The sequence below is a fragment of the Diceros bicornis genome, chromosome 26, assembly GCF_020826845.1.
Source record: "Diceros bicornis minor isolate mBicDic1 chromosome 26, mDicBic1.mat.cur, whole genome shotgun sequence".
NCBI classification, from domain to species: Eukaryota; Metazoa; Chordata; class Mammalia; order Perissodactyla; family Rhinocerotidae; genus Diceros; species Diceros bicornis.
In genome coordinates, this window is record NC_080765.1 from 912,875 (window position 1) to 935,025 (window position 22,151).

The 22,151-nt window shown below is 43.0% G+C and overlaps 1 protein-coding gene across 4 annotated transcripts in view; it reads right to left on the reverse strand.

Annotated features, from left to right (window-relative positions):
- Nucleotides 1–22,151, reverse strand: part of LOC131422054 (ral guanine nucleotide dissociation stimulator-like) — a 181,500-nt gene that overhangs the window by 126,153 nt on the left and 33,196 nt on the right. Inside the window, exons 1-2 of one of the 4 annotated variants that reach the window (XM_058568915.1) lie at nucleotides 19,471–20,366; nucleotides 4,331–4,452 (exon numbers count right to left, since the gene is read on the reverse strand). The gene's annotated coding sequence lies outside the window, so the exon portion shown is untranslated. Of the gene's footprint in view, nucleotides 1–4,330; nucleotides 4,453–4,700; nucleotides 4,872–19,391; nucleotides 20,367–22,151 lie in introns of those variants that run through there. The other 3 variants (XM_058568914.1, XM_058568916.1, XM_058568913.1) reach the window with 3 other exon arrangements.

Here is a 22,151-nt window from a genome sequence, read left to right on the forward strand (position 1 = left end):
TCAGGGCACAGCTGCTGAATGAGTACATGGGTAGATCTTGCACCCCACCCCCTGCTTTTGACCAACTTTCATTGTGGAGATGAACACTAGTAATAGGAGGTACAAGTTGTTTCTGAGGCAGGGGGATAGCCAGAAAGACCTCTGGTTGACTCTTCGCTGCTCCAGGAGCTCAAGAAAAGTTCAGTGGACACCAAGTAAATTCCAGGATTACAGCAGAATGACTTGATATATATATATTATGTAATGGTTACCAAAATAAGTTTAGTTAACATCAATCACCAAACAGAAAAAAAAGATTGTTTCCTGATGATGAGACGTTTTAGGATCTACTCTCTTAGCAAGTTTCAAATATACCACACAGCAATGTTAACTTAGTGCTGTATATCAAGTATATCTCAATACAACTGAAAAAAAATAAAAGCAAAAACTCACTGGCCACCACTGACACAAGAGGCTGCCCGCCCCCTCGTGGCCAGAACTAGCACTGCTGCCCAGGCAGGAACTCCAAACAGAAAGGAATCTTTCTTTAGGTGTCCTCAAGGCAGAGGCTCTCCAGGGTCCCAGGGGTAAAGCAGCAGGATCTGTCAGCTTCGAGGGAGTGGGAGGAATCTCGGGAGCCTACCCTGCACCTCTCTTGCTGTTCCCCACCAGGTGTCCTCTTCACTCCTAAGGCATCCTAACTGCAGCCATGACAATGATTGCCCCTACTTCCAGATGAGGACCGCAAGGGTCCAACAAGGATTAGTCTTCTCCCTGGACTCTGGACTTGGTGTCCAGTGCTCTGCCATCTTCTTCCTTATCCTCAGTTCTCATCCACCCAAGCCCCCTAGCCTCCTCAGTTCTAAAGGATCTCCAGGGGCTGGAAATCATTTTCTCAGGGTTTCAGAGCACAGTAGGTCATCAACAGAGAACCTAGTCCAACAGACATGTTATGAGTGCATGGAATACTTGGAGTCACTCGCTGGATGCACTCCACTTTATACAGGAGGACCCTCACTGAGATCTTCTCTCCTGTTCCCAATGCCTACACAAAGGGAGGATGGGCTCATCACAGTTCTGGGTGCCCACAGAGGTGGACTGCAGGACCCCAGTCCTGTGATCCCCAGGCTGGGCCAGGGATGGATCTGGAACAGGTAGACACCTAGGAACCTTAGGGATTCCTCTTCCCATCTCTGGGCCCCTGTGCACGAATCTAGGAGAACGGATGCTACTGCCCCATGGGAGAGCTGCCTCCAACCTCTCTCCCTCATGCCTCTTGTCACTTCCCCGGTGTCAGCTCTTTCTTGACTGCACCTCAGTGTTCTCCATATGAGAAGTCAAGTTTGAGGGAGTGTGCCTGTGCAGGTGTGATGATGAGGAGAGGAAAATGACCCCATATGGAGAGGGGTGGGCAGCAATCCTCTAGGATCTTAACGCCACTCATTGCCAAAGGAAACCTGAGGGAAGCGGTGGAGCCTTGGCCAAGTAAGCTGGAGCTCTCTCTAGTCTTCAGGACTCTGACCACCTCGTGTGGTCTGGGACAGTACCTGCCTCTTTCTAGGCCAGTTTCCCAACTGTACAGTGAGGGGTAAGATGTGCAACAGCACAAGCTTGTGCTCAGCCAGGACAAGTCATCAGGCCCCATAGATACATTAAGTATGTTTTAAGTGTATTGAAGACGTTAATATTGCTGTGCAATCATCACCACGATCCATCTTCAGAACACTTCTCATCTTACAAAACTGAAACTCTATACCCATTCATGAATAATCCCCCATTCCCCCTCCTCCCACCCACTGGCAAACACCATTCTACTTTCTGTCTCTCTGAATCTGGTGATTTCAGGAAGCTCTAGAAGGGAAATCACACAAGGTTGTATTTTTGTGACTAGCTTATTTCATTTAGAGTAATATCTTGAAGGTTCATCCATGGTGTGCTGTATATTAGACTTTCCTTCCTTTTTCAAGGATGAATAATATGCCATTGTATGTATATAGCACATTTTTCTCATCCATATATCCCTGGACAGATACCATAGCAAGGCCCACAACCAAGCCCAAAATAAAATGGGGCCCCAGCCAGATTTTTCTCAACAGTACCCTGGAGACTACTTTCTTAAGCCATATCCCATATGATATTTACTAAGGATCTAATCTTGGGCCGAGAGTTGCTTTTCAGAAACTCCATTTCTCTTCCTTAAGCAAGTTTCAACTACTTTGAGCCAATGAGACAACAAGACGGCTTGCAAGACTCAAACTGCAACTGCATAAGTGATTGGAGGGTGAACTGGGGGACCAAGAACTCCCCTGACAATCATGTTAAGGACATTGTCTTTTGAACGTGGGATGTGTGACAGAACATGAAAATCTGTGCTTGCACAAAATGCCTAGGACTGCTCCCAAACTTACTGCACCCGCTCCTTTGCCCTTTTCAAGCCCTTTTCAACAGCCCATTGGGGAGAAAGATTTAACCTTCGTCTCTTTGCTGACCAACCTCGTAATGAAGCTTTTTCCCCTTCTACAAGAGCGGGTATCCTGTTTAGCTAATGGGTGCATTGGGCTGTGAGCCCTTCCTTGATTACAATACTTGGGTGGCTTCCATGTTTTAGCTATTATGAATAATGATGCCATGAACATGGGTGTTGAAATATGTCTTTGAGAACATGCTTTCAACTCCTTGGTGGGGTATACACCCAGAAGAGGAATTGCTGGGTCCTATATAATTATATTTTTAATTTTTTTTAAGAATTGTTATACTGATTTCTACAGCAACTATATATTCCCACCACAGTATACAAGGGTTCCAACTTCTCCACATCTTGGCCAACAGTGGTTCTATTCTTTTTCTTCTTCTTTTTTTTTTTTTTTTTGATAGATGCCATCCTAATGAATGTGAAGTGGTCTCTCACTGTTTCTGATTTGCATGTCCCTAATGATTACTGATGATGAGCATCTTTTCATATGCTTATTGGTTATTTGCAGATCTTCTTTAAGCAAATGTCTACTTATATACATTGTTCACTTTTGATTTGAGTTGTTTGTTTTTGTTGTTGAATTTAGGAGTTCTCTATCTATTCTGGATATTAAGCCTTTGTCAGATACATGGTTTGCAAATATGGTCGCCCATCCTATGGGTTGTGCTTTTACTCTGTTGATAATGACTTTTGAGGCACAAAACTTTTTAATATCCATGAAGTCCAGCATATGTATTTTCCTATTTTATTGGCTGCTCTTGGGTGTCAGAACCATGAAATCATTACCAAATCCTATCTTGTCAAGTTTTGCCTTATGTTTTCTTCTAAGAGTATTATAGTATTAGCTCTTACACTTAGGTATTTGATTCACTGGGAATCAAGTTATGTATACAGTGTTAGGTAAATGTCCAAGTTGATTCCTTTGCATGTAGATATCCACTATTTCCAGCACAACTTGTTGAAAAGACTTTTCCCCATTTAATAATCTTGGCACCCTTGTCAAACATCATTTGATCACATGGGTGAGGGTTAATTTCTGGGCTCTCAATTCTTTTTCCATTGCTCAATATGTCTGTCTTTATGCCATGACAATGCTGTTTTGATACTGTAGATTTATAGTAAGTTTTCAATCAGGAAGAATCAGTCCTCCAACTTAGTATCTCCTTTCAAGATTATTTTTGGTATCTGGGCTTATTTGAGATTCCATAAGAATCTTAGGATGGTTTTTTTTCTATTTCAGCACAAAACGCCCTTGGGATTTTGATAAGGATTGCACTGCATTTATTGATCTCTTTGGATAATGTTGACACCGTCACAATAAGGAGTCTTCCAATCCACGGTGATCGGATGTCTTTCATTTCTAATAGTGCCGGACGGCTGTTCAGGTTGAGGGGGCGGCACTCCTCGAGGTAGTCATGCAGAAACCCACAGTTCCTCCTCACTGAGCCTTCACCATTTCCTTAGAACCCATCGACAGTCAACAGAGGGCAAAATGCATGTAAAATGCACGCAGGAAGTTTTCAAAGATTGGATGTGCATGGAACACACATTTCTTCCACTCCTCTCCATTAGCAAGAACCATGGACTGAAGCAGCAGACCCTAACACATGGAGACTGCAGACTCACCGCAGACCCCAACAAATGGGGACTGTGGACTAACTAAGGGCCAGGGACTCGGGTTCCTGGCAGAACCATCTGGCAGCTCAAGCTGAACCACTAAGCTTTTGCCTGGCACTGCTGACTAACCAAGTGCTAAGACTGATGCTCTCTTAGAGCATCCTGTCAGTCTAGACTGACCCACTGACCCTGGACTGGAAAGCCAGTTAGATCAGGAGCTCAAGGCAAACAGAGTGGATCTCAGATCCAAGAGGAATTTACCCACAGCCCTCAGAAACAGCGAAAAAGATGGAGAACTCAAAGGTTTTGCGGGTACCAATGACTGTGTTTCTCATCCTCGAAGCCATCAGGCGTCTCCTTTGGATCCCACTGCTGCCACCAAACTGGTACAAAACAAAATAAAATTCAGTAAATTTTAAACATCTAATTGGCTTTATTCAACAGTTCATGAATCAGGTAGCATCCAGTCTAGCAGAGAGAAAGGATCTCCAAGGAGTTCTACAAAATGAAAGATTTTATAGGCAGAAGGGAGCAAGAACAAGGAAGTTACACTAGATAAAAAAGCGGGTTGGTTACTGCAAGGTTACTTTCCTTTAGAGGATGGCAGGGCTCTATCAGGAAGATGACCTACCTGCTGCGCATGAGGTGATTCCTGATTGACTGGTTTAAGATTCTATTCCTGGGAGGGCCAAAAGTCTAATTAAGTCTCGACTTGTTTATGTGAGGCATAGCCTAAGCGGCTCCATTTGGGCCTGGTGTCTTGTTTTAAACACATGACTTCTGCTGGTCCCTGCTTTCCCCAGTTACACCCCAGCTGTCCCTTCACTGACCATTGTTGGTCACACACCCACTGCACCTGCCTCCAGTCCTTTCCCTTCAACACCGTAATCTCACACACAGCTCCTCCCGACACTATCATGACGTCTCCCACCACACGTCGCCTATACTTTCCACACTGCCATCAAGACGCTTCACAAACACCACCACCATTTATGTCCAATGGGCTGAGAGGCCTGCCCGTGCACTGGGAATCAGGAGTTGCAGGGTCTGTCAGTTGGCCTCCAATCACCTATTGTACCCCAGCTGAAGGGCTTACCCTGGGGAGACACTCAGTTGTACCCAACTCAATCGCACAACAACATCTTTGCCCCAGGCTTCCTTCAAAATGCTCCACCCACTTTCTGCCCCAACTGCTCCTTGAGGAGTCATTTTGGGGTAGCCTTCGAGGCCACCTTGGTGATTTTGTGCTCAGGCCCAAACAGATCTTGGCCCACAAACACTTTAACCATACCCCCTGAAATCATATAGCATAGGTAACTAGTGAATGGGTGCAAATTACTGGTTTTACTGCCAAAGGCCGTAATGAATATTTCACACTAGGAACATCCACTTTTGGGTTTTACTGTAGGATGATATCACAAGGCTCTCACCCAGTGAGGTTCTCTCTTCCCCAGCCCTCTGAGCAGATTTCTCCAAACTATATTCTGCAATACATCATTGTCTCTATCTCAGCCTGCTTCCCTCAGGTTGCAGGTCCCCTGAGATTCCTGCTCTGACTGGCTACCACCAACCCATAGAGACACTGTCAGTCCTATAGGACTGGGTGTTCAGTTCTACTAGGACTGACTGAGTGGACTGGACACAGGTGCGGTGGCCCTACCCACGCAAAATCAGGTAACTGAGGCAACCAAGAAGTATCGAAAACCTTAACCCAACATCGACAACAACTCCATAAGACCCTATCCTAGCCCTTGTGGAACAGTCTCATGAGTCTCTTGCCTAAATGGTTTTAGAGAATGGCCTGGCCCTAGACTGTCTATACCAACCAACGAAGGAGGGGTTTTTGCCTTTCTTAGAACCACTTGCTGAATGTACATCAACACACAAGTTCAAACCTACCTCCACCAGATGGCCCAAGAGGTTAAAATATTGCGTAATGTTACCTAAATCTTTTAAAAGATACCCAAGGCCCCCGAGATCACTGACCTATTTTCATGGCTGGTCTTTCCAAGTTGGAGACAATGGAAACAGACTGGATTTTAGACTGTTGTTTGTACAATTATAGGATCTGTTACTATAGCCATCATCGGATATTTACTCTCTTGGCTACAATGTGCCCTATCCCTAATAACTCTATTAATTACCCTTATTAACTATCCCAACCAACTTTAAATTAACTAAATTAAAATTAATCAGTACCCTGATTAATTTAAAAAATTCAAAATTTTTATGGAGAAGCTACTTAACACAGAATACACTGTTGTAAGAATTTAAAGTATACAGTTCAGTGCCATTTAGTACAATGATTATGTCGTGTGGTTATCACCACTAACTAATTCCAGAACATTTTCAACACCCCCAAACAAACCCATACAATGAGTATTTTCTCCTAACCCAAGCCCATGAAAACAACTCATCTGTTTTCTCCCCCTATTGATTTGCCTATTCTGGACAGTTCATTCAAATGGCATCATGCTATCTGTGGCTTTTGTGGACGACTTCAGTGAGCACACATGTTTCAAGGTTCATCCATGGCCGAGCATGTAGCAGTAGCTTATTCCTTTTTATGGCTCCATAATGTCCTATATTATGAATAGGGCACATTTGGTTTATGCAGTCATAACTGGATAGAAATTTGGGTTTGTTCCACTTTTGGACCACTGTGAATAATGTTGCTTTGAATATCATGGAAAAGTTTTTCTTTGAACATATGTTTCCAATGGTCTTTTGGACATACCAACCTTGTGACTCTCCTGGTCCATGGTAATTCTAGGTTTAAGATTATTAAAAATGGCAAACTGTTTTCTGCAGTGGATGCATCAAATTACTTTCCCACCAGTAATGTATGTGGGTTTCCCATTCTCCATATCTTTACTAACACTTGTTACTTTCCATTATGTTGAGTATAGCTTTCATTTTGATAGTATCACACTATGCTTTGAATTTGCATTTTCCTAATGATTTATGATACTGAGCATCTATCTAGTGCTTATTGGCCATCTGTGTTTCTCCTGGAGACATGTCCATTGCAGCTAGTTACCCATTTTCATTGGGTAACCAATGAAAATGGCTTCATTTCAAATTTCTTTGAATGAAGTTTCATTTCAAACTTCTTTGTTTTTTATAATTGAGTTCTAAGAGATCTACCCCAGGTAGATTCCATGGCTCCAGGCTTCCCGGGGGCTACTAGGAACTCAGGCCCATGGCTCACCACACCACCTGCCAGTTCCAGCAGCCATAGACAGCTCTCATGGAACCAAGCTTCTGACAGGCTTCTACAGAACCAAGCCCCCAGCCCACCGAGGTGCTTGCTGACTCAGGCGGCCCCAGGCAGCTCCCATGGCACCAGGCACCGGCAGGTTCCCATGAACCCAGTCTTCCATCTTGACCCAGAGCCTGCTGGCTCCTGCAATGTCAGGTAGCTCCTGTGGCCCCAGGCTTCCAGGAATCCAGACTTCTGGCCTACCACAGCACAAACTGTCTCATGGCACAGGCTTCTGGCAGGCTTCCGTGAGCCAAGACTCTCAGATCATCCCAACTCTGGCCAACTCTCATGGCCCTGGATGACTCCTGTGGTCACAGGCTCTCAATGAGGACCTGCCAAACCAGGGTCCAGTGGGGTTACTCGTGAACTCAGGGTCCCAGCTGTGCCCAGGGCCAGACACAATACCATGGACCCAAGCTTTCCACTCATCCCAGTACCAGGCTGCTCAAGGACTCCAGCAGCAAGCCTGCCCCTGGACACCACCAGATGTCCTACCCAGGACCCCTAGATGGGCTGAATGTGAAGGCTTTGGTTTACTAAAGCCAGTCTGTAATAAGTGGAAGAAATGCCTACTTCCCCAAATTTGCAGACACCAATGGAAGGTCACAAAGATCATGAATAATCAAAGATCCACGACACCACCAAAGAAAAAGAATAAAACTCCAATGACCGACCAAGAAATGGAGATATAGGAACTATGTGACAAAGACTTCAGAACAATGCTCTTTGAGAAATTCATAAAACTCTAAGGAAACACAGATAGACTACTAAATGAAATAAGGAAATAGTGCATGAACAAGTGAGAAGTTCAACATAGAAACAGAAATCATTAAGGAAAAACAAACAGAAATCCTAGAGTTGAAGAACACAATGACTGAACTGAAGAATTCAATAGAGACCTTCTAAATCAGATTCAACCATGTACAAGAAATAATCAGTGCACTAGAAGATGTGTCATCTGAAATCATCGAGTCAAAGGAGCAAAAAGAAAAAAAGGAACAGATAGGATTGGGGAAAGGCAATGTGAATTATGGGATACCATGAAAAGAAATAGATAAGCATTATTAAAGTACCAGAGGAGAAGACAGGGAGAAAGAAAAAGAAAGTTGACTTAAAAAAGTAGCAGCTGACACCTTCCCAAATCTGGGGAGAGATGTAGACATCCAAGGTCCTGAAGCTGATCAGTCACCCTAAAATTTCAAACTAAAACATTCTTCTCCAAGACATTGTAACAAAACTATCTAAACTCAAAAAAAAGATCAAACAACATGATCAAGTTCAACATGATGCAAATCAATGAATGTGATACACCGCATTGATAGAATGAAAGATAAAAATCCTAAAATAATCTCTCAATGCAGAAAAAGCAGTTTGACAAATTCAACGCCCCTTCATGATAAAAACTCTCAAGAAAGGGTTACAGAAGGAACATACCTGAACATAATAAAAGGTTTACATGACAAACCCACAGCTAACATCATATTGAACAGTGAAAGGCTGAAAGCTTTCTTGCTAAGACAAAGAACAAGACAAGGGAGCCCAGTCTCAACACCACTCTTCAACATACTGCTGCAAGTCTTAACCAGAGACATTTGGCCAGAGAGAGAAATATAAAGCATCTAAATTGGAAATGAAGAAACAAAGTGGTCTCTGTTTGCAGATATGATTTTATGTAGAGAAATACTTAAAGACTCCTCCCCAAACTGTTAGGACTAATAAACAAATTCACTCAAGCTGCAGGAGACAAAATCAACATATAGAAATCTCTTGCCTTTCTCTACACTAACAATGAACTATTTAAAAATGATATAAAGGGCCGGCCCCGTGGCTTAGCTGTTAAGTGTGCGAGCTCCGCTGCTGGCGGCAGGGGTTCGGATCCCGGGCGCGCACTGACGCACCGCTTCTCCGGCCATGCTGAGGCTGAGTCCCACATACAGCAACTAGAAGGACGTGGAGCTATGACATACAACTATCTACTGGGGCTTTGGGGGAAAAAATAAATAAATAAAAATTATAAAAAAAATGATATAAAGAAAAAAATCCTAATTACAATACCATCAAAAACAGTAAAATACTCATGAATAAATTTAACCAAGAAGGTGAAAGATCTAGAAACTAACAACTATAAGACACAGATGAAAGAAATCAAAGACACAAAGAAATGAAAAGATATCTTATGCTCATGGATCAGAAGAATTAGCATTGTTAAAATGTTCATGCTACTCAATGCCATCTCAAGATTCAATGCAATTCCTATTAAAATTCCCATGGCATTTTTCAGAGAAATAGAACAAATAATCCTAATATTCATGTGGATCCACAAAAGACCTCCAATAACCAAAGGAACCCCGAGAAAGAAAAAGCTGAAGGCATCACAATTTCTGATTTCAAACTTTATTACAAATCTATAGTAATAAAAACAGTATGATACAGGTATAAAATGAGACACCTAGACCAATAGAACAGAATCAAGGACCCAGAAATAAAACCACACACATACAGTTTGCTAACAGTTGACAAGTCAGCTAAGAAGACTCCATGGGGAATGGATAGTTTCTACAACAAATGCTGTTGGGAAAACTGGATAACCACATGCAGAAAACTGAAATTGGACCCCTATTTTACACCACTCTAAAAATGATCCCAAATTGAATTAAAGACAAATGTAAGACACCAAATATAAAACAACTAGAAGAAAATATAGAGAAAAAAGCCCCATGAAACTGGTCTTGACAACGAGTTTTTTGGATATAATATCAAAAGTACAAGCAACAAATGCAAAACTTAACAAGTGGGATGACATCAATCTAAAAAGCTTCTGCATAGCAAATGAAACAATCGGCAAACTAAAGGGGTTAATATCCACAGTATATAAGAAACTCTTACAACTCAACAGCAAAGAAACCAACAAAACAATATAAAAATGGTCAAAGGACCTGAATAGATACTTTTCCAAAGAAGACATAAAAATGGTCAACAAGTACATGAAAAGATGCTCGTAATCACTCATCATCAGTGAAATGAAATCAAAACTACAATGAGATATCACCTCACACCTGCTAGAATGGTTATTCTCAAAGAGACAACAGAAAACAAGTATTGGCGAAGCTATATAGAAGAGAGAACCTTGTGCACTGATGGTATGAATGTAAATTGCTACAGTCACTATGGAAAAAATATGGAATTTTTCCAAAAAAGTAAAAATAGAAATATATATAAATGAGCAATTCCACTTCTGCTTGTATATCCAAAGGAAATGAAGTCACTATTCTGAAGAGATATCTGCATCCCCATGTTCATTTCAACATTATTCACAAACAGAGAACATGGACACAATCCAGGTGTCCATCAATGGATAAACAGATAAAGAAAATGTAAGATATATGTATACATGTAATATATAATGGGATATTATTCAGCCATGCAGGAGAATGAAATCCTGCATTTTGAGATACCGTGGATGGACCTTGAGGCATTGCGCTAAGTGATATAAGTCAGACAGAGAAAGACAAATACTATATATTCTCACTCATATGTGAAATCGAAAAAAGCCCAACTCAAAGGAATAGAGACAAGAATGGGTTTCCCAGGGTCCCAGGGTTAGGGTAAATGGGGAGATGTGAGTCAAAGTGCACAAATTTCTAGCTGTAAAATGAACAAGTTTTGGGGATCTAATGTACAGCATGGTGACCATAATTAACAATACTATATTCTTATAGACTTGAAAGTTGTTAAGAGAGTAGATCTTGAAAGTGATCACTAGAAAAACCAAGTTAATTATGTGAGGGAATGGAGATGTTAACTCACGGTATCGTGGTAATCCTTTCACAAATCACCATCTTGGACACCTAAAACTTACATATGTTATATGTCACCAATATTTAAAGAAATTTAAAAAAAAATCTCTCAAAAGTAAAACCCAGGGCCAGATGACTGCACTGGTGAATTCTACCAAACATTTAAAGAAGTATTAAAAACAAGACTTCTTACACTCTGTCAAATATTGAAAAAGAGGGAACACTTCCAAGCTCACTTTACGAGGCCAGCATTACCCTGATACCAACACTAGACAAGGACACTAAAAGAAAATAAAATTACAGACTATTATCCCTGATGAACATAGATGCAAAAATCCTCAACAAAATACTAGCAAATTAAAAATGAATTCGATAGCATATTAAAAGAATTATACACTACCACCAAGTGAAATTTATTCCTGGTATACAAGGGGAGTTCAATATACAAAAATCGATCAATGTAATAAGCCACATCCAGAAAATGAAGGGGAAAAAAATGACCAACTCAATTGATGCAGAAAAACCATTTGACAAAATTCAACGCCCTTTCATGATAAAACACTCAACAAACTAGGAATAGAAGGAAAGTGCCTCAACATAACATAAGCCATATATGAAAAACACACAGCAAACATATTACTCAATGATGGAAGACTGAAAGCTTTTCCTCTAAGATCAGGAACAAGGCAAGGATGCTCACTTTCACCACTTCTATTCAACACAGTATTGAAAGTTCAAGCCAGAACCATGAGGCAATAAAAATAAATAAATAAATAAAAGACATCTAAATTGGAAAGAAATAAGTAAAATGGTCTCTGTTTGAAGATGATATCATGTCCTATGTAGAAAATCCAAAAGACTCCACAAAAAAGACGTTTCATCTAACAAATGAATTCAGAAAAGTAGCAGGATACAAAGTCAACACACAAAAATCGGCAGCATTTCCATACACGAACCATGAGCTCTCTGGAAAGGAAATTACAAAAACAATTCATTTATAATAGTATCAGAAAGAATAACATGCTTAGGAATTAACTTAACCAAGGAGGTGAAAGACTTACACCATAAAAACTACAAAACATTTCAGAAAGAAATTAAAGAAGACATTCATAAATGGACACACATCCCATGTTCATGGATTGGAAGGCTTACTATTGTTAAAGTGTCAGTATTACCCAAAGCAGTCTACAGATTCAATGTATTCCCTATCCAAATCCTAATGATATTTTTTGCAGAAATAGAAAAACCCTTCCTAAAATTCACATGGAATCTCAAGGGACTCAGAATAGCCAACAACAATCTTGCAAAAGAAGAACAAAACTGGAGGACTCACACTTCCTGATTTCAAAACTTACTACAAAGCTACAGTAATCAATAGTATGGTATTGTCATAAAGACAAACATAGAGACCAATAGCATAGAATAGCGAGCCCAGAAACAAACCCTCACATATATGGTCAAGTGATTTTTGACAAGTGTGCCAAGACCGTGGAATGGAGAAAGGTTTCTTTTCAACAAATGGTGCTGGGAAAACTGGATATCCCCTTGCAAAATCTTGAAGCTGGACCCCATCCAACACTATATACAAAAATTAACTCAAAATGGATCAAGGACATAAATGTAAGACCTCAAACAAGAAAATTCTTAGAAGAAAACATGAGATTAAATCTTCATGACACCAGACTTGGCAATGATTTCTTGGATATGACACCAAAGGCACAGGTAACAAAAGAAAAACAATGGAAAAATTGGACTCCATGAAAATTTTATAAGTTGGTACATCAAAAGGCACCCACAGAGTGGGAGAAATTATTCGCAAATCATATTTCTGACAAGAGACTGGTATCCAGACTATACAGAGAAGTCCTAAATTAAACAACTAAAAAACAAGCCAATTAAAAAATGGGCATGGATTTGAAGACTCCTTTGTGAAAGAAGACTTAGAAATAGCATATGAGCACATGAAAAGATGCTCAACACCACTAATCATTAGGGAAATGCACATCAAAACCACAAAACCACCTCACACCCACTAAGTTGAGTGCTATCGAAAAGACAAAACAGCAAGTGTTGGCTAAGATGCGGTGAAATGGGAACCCTTGTACACTGTTGATAGGAACATAAAATGGTGCAGCTGCTATGGAAAACAGTGTAGATGTTCCTCCAAAAAATTGAACATAGAATTATCATGTGATCCAGCAATTCCACTTCTGCATATACACCCAAAAGATTTGAAAGCAGAGCCTTGAAGAGATATTTGTACACCCATGTTCATAGCAGTATTATTTACAATAGCTAAAACGTGGAAGCAACCCAAGTGTTTATTGACACGAGTGGATACACAAAATGTAGTATATCCATACAATGGAATATTATTCAGTCTTAAAAAGGAAGCAAATTCTCCAATACGCTATACATGGATTAACCTTGGAGACATTATGCTAACTGAAATAAGCCAGTCACAAAAAGACAAATACTGTATGAACTGAGAGTAGTCAAATCATAGAGAGAGTAAGTAGAATGGTGGCTGCCAAGGGCTGGGGAAGGGGAGAAGGGAGGGTTATTGTTTAATAGGTATAGAGTTTCAGATTTACAAGAGTTATGGGGATGAATAGTGGTGATGACTGTACAACTGTGGAAATGTATTTAACGCCATTGAAGTATACACTTAAAAATGGTTAAGATGAAACACTTTTTGTTATGTATATTTTGACTCAATATACAAAAAGGAAAAAAAAAGAAATGAGCTATCAAGTCACAAAAAGACATAGTGGACACTTAAATACATACTGCTAAGTGAAAGAAGCCAACCGGAAAAGGCTATATACACTGTTCCATAGTTTTCATATATTCCAATTACACGACATTCCAGAAAAGGCAAAACTATAGAAACAGTATAAAGATCAGTGTTGCCAGGAGTTGGGGGGCAAGGGACGAAGAGATAAAGCACAGGGATTTTAGGGCAATCCAACTCTTCCATAGGATACTGTCGTGGTGGATACATGAGATTATGCATTTGTCAAAATCCAAGTACATGACAGCAAGACAATGAACCTTAACGTAAACTACGGACTTGGTTATGAACGCTGTATGAGCCTCAGCTCCTCACTTGTAAGGAATGGACTGCACTAACACAGGTGGTCACGCAGGATGTTAACCGTAGGGGAAACTGTGGGGGAGGAGGGAGAAATGCTCTGCACTCTCTGCTGAATTTCTCTGTCCATCTAAAACTTTCCTAAAAAACAATCTATTAATTAAAAAATAATCAATGGAAGGTAGGGAGTGGGTAGAAATATGGACGAAACAGGAATATCAGTATATTAATAAATGTTGAAGCTGAGTAATAGAGACATGGGGAGCTATCACACTTTTCTCTTTAATTTGTGTATGTTCAAGGTTTTCCACAATAAAACATTTTTAAAGCTCCAGATTAAATCTAGATTATATGTACAAGGAATCAAAGAATGTGAAGAAAACAGATATTTTTGAAGCAAGTACACTGAGGGAACATGCAATCACACTGGATAGAGAGTGAACGTCCTGGTTCTACCAGGAAGGTTCAGAGCTCAGTGAGCAAGGCAGGTGACAGCACAGTCAGGGAAGTGACAGATGATGATCACAGAAAAATGTTTGCCCTCACTAATCACAGAAATGCCAACCATGGGCCCTGACAGAACTGCCCCAGGATTTACAATGTCATGACACCCAGAATTAGAGCGGGCTCAGGGACAGAGCACCACGTCCTGTGAGAATGCCAATCAGCATCGGCTTTCTGGAGGGCAAATCTCTCGAACCCTGGAACCTGCAGGCCACTGGCCCGGCTGCTCTGTTGTATGGAATCTGTCCAAAAACAAAGGGATTGGGTACAGATGATGGACTGAATAAACACATGTAGAGCCCCTTTGACATAGAATCCCTTAAAAATGACCCAAAGATTCCTTCATTGATGAACAAATTCATAATAGCCTTGGGAACAATCAAGAGAGCCGACATTTTGATGAAAACATCGAAGAGAGTCAACAGTTGGTGATCAGAGATCCCAGTGGGGAGCTCCATGTGAGCCATGAAGACCAAGCCAGGGTGTCCTCTCTCCCTCTCCCTCCTCCCCCTGCCGTTCACCTAACACCTTCTGCATCGCCCCTCCACTCCCAACCACTGCCCACCTCACGCTCCAGCAATACAGGAGCAGAGGCACAGGGCGCCCTTTCCACAAACACATCTGTCCTCTTGCTCTCTGCCCGTCGCCAGGCAGCGGAGCTCTCTTGACATTAGTACAGCCATGTTTGGCCGCTCCATTGACCTACAGTCATCAGCACAAAAAGAAATATAAAAGCTGCTTTCTGCATGGTGGGAACTGGCCCTTCTCCCATGGATATAGTTGCAATGTGTAAAAAATTCAAGGCCCTTCGGGCGCCGCAGCCTGGGGCAGACTGGCCATCTGAGCTAGGCTGGGAGGATAAGCAGGGTAAACAATGCACGTACACAACTACTGGGCTGGGACGATAGCCAGAGGGTGGGGCTCAGTGCATGTATGCCACTGATAACCATTTGTGCAGGGGAACATTGAATGCTTTCTCTGTAAACTCTGTAACTGCTTATATAAACTGCTGGAGACTGAGACCCGGTGAGAGTTCCACCTGTGGAAGGGACGCCTTGCCCAGGACGTGTGATTCCCGCCCAGCAGTGTCAATTGACAGGACTCTCCCAGCAGTGGGGCATGGATGTTGTGAGTAATTGATTTATTGTGAAGTAATTGATCTGATGTGTTCTCTTTTCAGTCAACCTGGTGTTTCTCTTTCTGGTTGACTTGTGTCATTTCACTTCAGTCGATCTGGTGTTTCCTTATCCGATAGATCTGATGTTTTTCCCTCTTATTATATGACCTATTCAAATGTGCTGCTATCTCAGCCGATGTGGATGTTTTCCCTTTCCAGTTGAGCTGGTGTTTTTTCCCTCTTATTATTTGACCTATTCAGATCTGTTTGCGGACCTTTACCATCCTCTCTATAATAAAATATACCTTCAGTCCATTTGTTTGGAGTGGAAAGTTTCTTTTACGTCTCCAATCGAATCCCCAAACCTCTCATAACAGGAGCCCAGCCCAGCACCTCCTCAGGGCCCAGCAGACTCCTCCTCCCCATCTGGTCCTACCTGCAGCACAGACACCTGCTAGCTAATCTCCGCCTTACAAACAAAACTCTCCCTTGGACCCATGCTCTCTTTTGGTTATTGTCCACTTTCCCAACTCCCCTTCATGGCTAAACCTCTTAAATAAAGTGCCTCATACCTACTGCCCTCCCATGGACCCCCTTCACTCAATCTAGACCCAGCTTCATTCCCACCCTCTCAAGGAGACTGAGGTCACCAGTGATCCCCTGTGGCCGAGTCCAGCCATCTTCTCTCCATTCTGATCAGAGCTGTATCCCACCCAGCTGAGCACCCCTCCTTTCTGCAATACCCTTTCCCCTCATGGTTCCTGCAACTTCATGCTCCACCATTTCAGGCCCCTTTCCTGGACCCTCTTCAGCTGCACCTCTGCAAACACTGCCTGCTCCTAGGCTGGGCCCTGGTCCCTTCTACAGCTACAGTGTCTCCAGGAAACCTCATTCAATTCCACGGTTTTAAATATCTCTGACCTCATCCCAACTCTGCTGACACACTGATGCAACTTTAAGAGGTTAGGTGCTAGCTCCCCAGCATCAGCACCTAAGGACTATCTCAGACTCGATTCGTCTCAAAATTTCACTGTCATATGAGTTCCAAAATAGCATCAAATCTTTCCAAAGGAGGAAAAATTTTGATACAATAAACAGTTGTGAAGAAAGTAACCAATAAAAGGTATACTTACATCCAATCATGGTTGCTTGATGGGGAAAATAAGAACACAGAACTAAGATCAGATATTCTCAAGCTGGGGACCGGAAGGTGATGAGTTGGGAGTGTAGAACACAGGAACTGATCAACTCTAAGCATTTACAGAAAGAGAGGCAGAAATGGTTGTTCCTAAAAGCTGAAAGACACCCACTAAAAGAAGAGAAAAATCATGAGAAAACCTAAGAAAGTAAAAATTAAATTAAATGGTAGACTCACATTCCAATTTATCAATAATCACAATTGTAAATGGATCAAATTGCTCTATAAAAACATGAAGGCTCTCAAGTTGAGTTAAAATATTGTTATAAAATAAAGGGATATAATATGGTTCAAAATAAGGAGATAAAGAAATAAGACTTTAAATGGGACAAACAGGGGTTTTCTGTGTTGATAACTGTCAGGGACACTTATGCACCTAACAATATGGTCTTGAAACATAAAGCAAAATTGGACAAACAAGAAGACACAGGCACCCCAAGGGAGGTGACTTCCCTTTCCACAGGGAAACCTACCTTACCTCTCTTAAAAAGCCACAGGTCAAGTGATACAGTAAGTTAGGAAACAGATCTGCTGACAAACACAAAAAAGCTAGATCTAGCCTCAGCCCCAGGGACAACGTAAGCATCTAGTGGAGAGCGAACATTCTCCTCAAACCACAATGAAACAGTCACCACAATGGACTGTGTGCTAAGCCACAATGAAATCTCTAAAGAGTCCAAAAAGCAGAAATCTATAAGTGACCATATTACTGGAACTTAAAGCAATAAAAGTAAAAAATAATCACAAAATATTGGCTCCCCTCCCCCAACCTATCCACTTGAAAATCTGTCCACACCCTTCTAAATCTCTCAGGTTAAAGAGGGAATCCAGACAGACAGGAGAAACTCTTTAGAAATGAACAGCAATGAGAGCAGCATGAGGCAAATCCATGACATGGGGACAAGGGGACAGAAGAAGGGACACAGCCTCCACTGCAGGTATCAGGGAATATCAACTCTACACGAAGAAGCTGAGCACTTCCCTCCAAAGCCAGAACAACACCACAATAAAACCAATGACAGCAGAATGAAGGGAGAATTCACCAGGCAGGAATAACAACATAGACCTGAACAATGGAGTCAAGGGCTGGCTGTCTGGAAAGACCTGTAACAGTGAGAAACCTTGGGCAGTCTGACCAAGAAGAACAGACAAAGGCACCAAGAGGAACAGACAAAGGCACCAAATTGTACCATCAGGTACGAGAAACTACAGAAACAGCTTTAACGTGATAGGAGAACATAGTGGATAACTCTGACCAGGACATCAGTGGTACTCAACTGGAGCTGTCCTTCCCCTAGGATGCATCTGGAAACACGCGGGATGGGTTTTGTTTCTTGTTTTGGGTTGTTCTACTGGTTGTTGCCCCTGGGGTCCCGGAGATCCTGAACATCCTGTCACATAGACCCGTTTCCCTCTTGAAGTGTTACTGACATCTGGGAAGACAAGCACTGATCCAGATTAAATGAACAATGTAGTAGGAAAATGTTTTCCATGGATGTATAACAGGCAAAAGATGGTACCCTCAATATGTAAGGAATATCGAGAAACCAATGTTTACAACTACTAAACTGTAAGAGAGCAGGAAAATCAGAAACATAGCCAAGAAACACACCAAAAATATATCGAACCTATTAGCACAGGTGGAGAAATATGTAGGTAAAGCACAGGAAACAGTGGAGGAGATTGCACACCAAATTTTACTTCCGACAAGGAATAAAAGTTGGGAGGTAGGTGAGAAATAGGAGTTTTTACCACTTCTTAGCTTATGTATTTCTCTAATGTTTTAATTTTTACAAAAGAGAATGTATTCTACTCAAAAAGATGTTTCAAATTTTAAAGAAATTATTAAAATGTTCAAAATGACTTCAGTTCAAGGATATTCATTAAAACATGTATGGAAAACACCTCGCCATGACTTTAAGAGTCTCCTATAACTTTTCCAATAGTTTACTATGTCGATTTTATTTCACATTTAGATTCAAACTCATTGGAATTTACATTTGTGTGAGGGATGCAACAGAAGCTGATTTTCTCCTGTTCAAGTGGAAAACCAACGATCCAGGTACCATTCATTGGGTAGGTCTGGCTTTCCCAGGTGACCTGCAATGCCTCCTTTCCCACCTGCTTAACTCTGACAACTACCGCTGCCTCTAGAGGGCCCTAGAGCAAACGGGGTGAGCTCTGCAACCTGGGCTCCCTGTCTGTGAGGGGCGGCTACCAGCAGAGCCTTCTCCCAAGACAGCAGCAGGCATGCTGCACACAGAAGTGCTCAGAGGCCTTCTGCTGTGGAGCAGGAAACTCCTCATGAGGAGCAGGCAGTGGGGGAGCCCCGAGCCCCAGGGCTGACCTCGGCTGGGGGCAGCAGGCTGCTAAGGCAGGGAGCCCCCTCCCTTCAGCTCGTCCAGCTCCTCCTGCAGAGTGCGCACCTGGCTGTCGGCAGCTGCCCCTCTTCAGCTTGCTGTCCTTCTCCACCTGCTCCCGCAGGCGGCACCTGTGCTCCTGTTCCCCGGGGAGCAGAAGCAGTAGGAGTGCAGCGAGTCGAGGAGTTCTTGGGCCCCAGCGCTGACAGGATGACCCCGCTGAGGGACCGGGGGCCGGTGTCGCTGTGTTCACCCTGCACATCTTCCACGGCTGGCTCCAGGGTGACATCTGTTGGAGGGTGAGGGGCTCTGGGAGGGTTTCTGAGGCATCATTGTGAATGATGAACTTGGGGGATCTGGGCCAAGCTCTCATCAGGCCCAAGGCTGGTCCCACTGTAGGTGGGCTCCACATCTCTCTTCAGCCTCTTTCGGTCAACAGCCTCTCGAGGGACAGATAGCATCTCTTGAGTGGGTGCTGAGGAGAAACTGTAAGAAGGAAGCCAGCCAATAAATCTGCACGCCTCAGATCCTGAGGGATAAAGTCACCCACGGAAATGCCACACTTATCCAGCAGGCCCTGGCTGGGCAGAGGGGGTCTCATCGCCAGCATCTACAGCAGACCTGTTTGCATCTCCCTGGCTGCCTCACACTGTGGAGGCCACACTGTCTCCTGGAGTTCCTTCCAGAGACTCTGTGCCCGCTCCTGACTGGTGGCTTCCTGGGTGGCACTGAGTGCAGGTTCGCCCTGCAGAGGGGCTTGCATCAACTTGTGGGACCTTGGTTGGGCCCTCAGGTTTTCCCTCGAGGATGAGGATGAACCTGAAGCTCCTTTCCCATCTGCTTCACTCGCATGTTCCTCTTGTCCCCGGTGGCTACCTTGGTGTCATTTCTCCTGGGGCGGCCACGGCCTTCAGCCCCTCCTTCTCAATCAGGTGGAAGATGGAGGGCAAGGCCATGGGCTTGAGCACACAGTACTGACTTTCCAGCCTGTCCCAGAGGTTTTTTTGGTGAAATGGTCACTACAGATGAAAGAATACTTAGTAGGGTCCAGTCATCCCTGTTAACAGCTTTTAGCAACTGGACAAGACGTTTTTGAGTCCTTTATGTGGAGCCTGCAAGGATACATGAAAAAGTAATTAAAAAGAAAGAATTAAATGTCTCCCCCTAAAATAATCAATTATAAAAGCAAAACAAGTGTTTTTGGGAACACCCACACTTAGGATTTTTGCCCATTTAAACTTTTAGTAGAGATTTAAGGAACACCTTCTGCTTGCAACTTATTACTGGAATAGAAAGATGAAAGACCCACTGTCTACCTTAAGGAGCTGACCATCTGTAGGGCAGAGAAGGAAAGAAAGTGAAGACCTCCTCCCAGGCTGTGGTAAGTGCCCTGTAGGAACAAAGATGCTCCGGCAGAGAGCACAGGATGACACCAAAACAACAGGAAAGGCTTCAGGAAGCCTCAGAAATAGTTCCTAGAAGCTCATGGCTGTCCAACCTTCCTGCTGTCCCTGGGATGCAGGACTTTGGGTGCTAAAACGGGGAGGGTTGGTCCCCCTATTTCAAAGCCAGGCCAGGTGTCGGCCAGCAGAGCCTCCCAGGCACTCAGCAGGGCGCCTGGCCCCAGCTCTACTCAAGCAGCTGAGGATGCAGGACTGCCGCCAAGAGGAGGTCAGCCCCAAGAGCTGCAGTTCCGTGTTCCTCCTGTCCTTCCACTACCAGGAGGAAAGCTGCTTCCTGTACCAAGCAACCAGCCCCTGAAATGTACTGACCAAGACACTTCATAATCTTTTCTCCTCATTAAGGTAAAATCTCTATTTAGAGAAAACTATGCACATGGGGAGGAAGGGGGTCTCTCTCGAGGCTTTCTTCTCCTCCTGAGTTCATCTAACCCCCATGAGGCCGGGTGGATACTAGGTCCTCAGGGAGTTCCAAGCAACATGACCTTCTAACATTTCTCAATGCTTTGTGACAAGTTACGAAAGGACCCCCACTTCCTTTGCCCCCATACCACGTTAAACAATGACACATGCCAAAAGCAACCTTCTCTGCAGTGTTTTGCATCATTCTCAAAAACAGTAACAAAACTTTTGGGACACAGACTCTGAAGGAAACTGTCAAGAAAGCATGTTGTCTGATCTCTGAAACAAGCTCACATTACTAGTTCTTTGGATAGATTGTAACAACTTCCGACTTAAAACAAACCACTGTTAACTTTGAATAAGACTAAAGACAACAAGTGGCATTCAGGTCTTGAAAAATTCAATAACAACCTGCAACATGAAACAAAAGGATCTGCCAGGAGGTTTTCAAAGTAGAATGTCTTCAGTGCACTGTTCTGGGACCTCCATTGCAGAGTCCGCAAGAAAGGACTCACTCAACTGGCTGAATTCCAGAAGCCCTCATGAAGGGAGCCAGGCCAAGGGGAAGGCAAACCCCTCATCCTGCTGTGGGATCCCAAGGAAGAAGTGAAGAGAGGAGCCCCTTCCCTGAGTCCCCAGGGTAAGCCTCCCAGTGAGGAGTGGGCTGCAACCTCCTCCACCCAGGATGCTGTCACATGCAGAGTCTGCAGAGTCAGACGCCTCTCCAGGACTCACCTCCAGTGCAGAGCCACCTTTCCCTGCACTGCCAGGACCCTTCTAGCAACAGAGCATCTGAGAGGAGTGTCAATTTGGAGGTAGAAGCTGCATTTGCTCAGCCACATTCCTGACCGCAGAGATCAAGGCAGGCTCCCTACCATCAAAAGA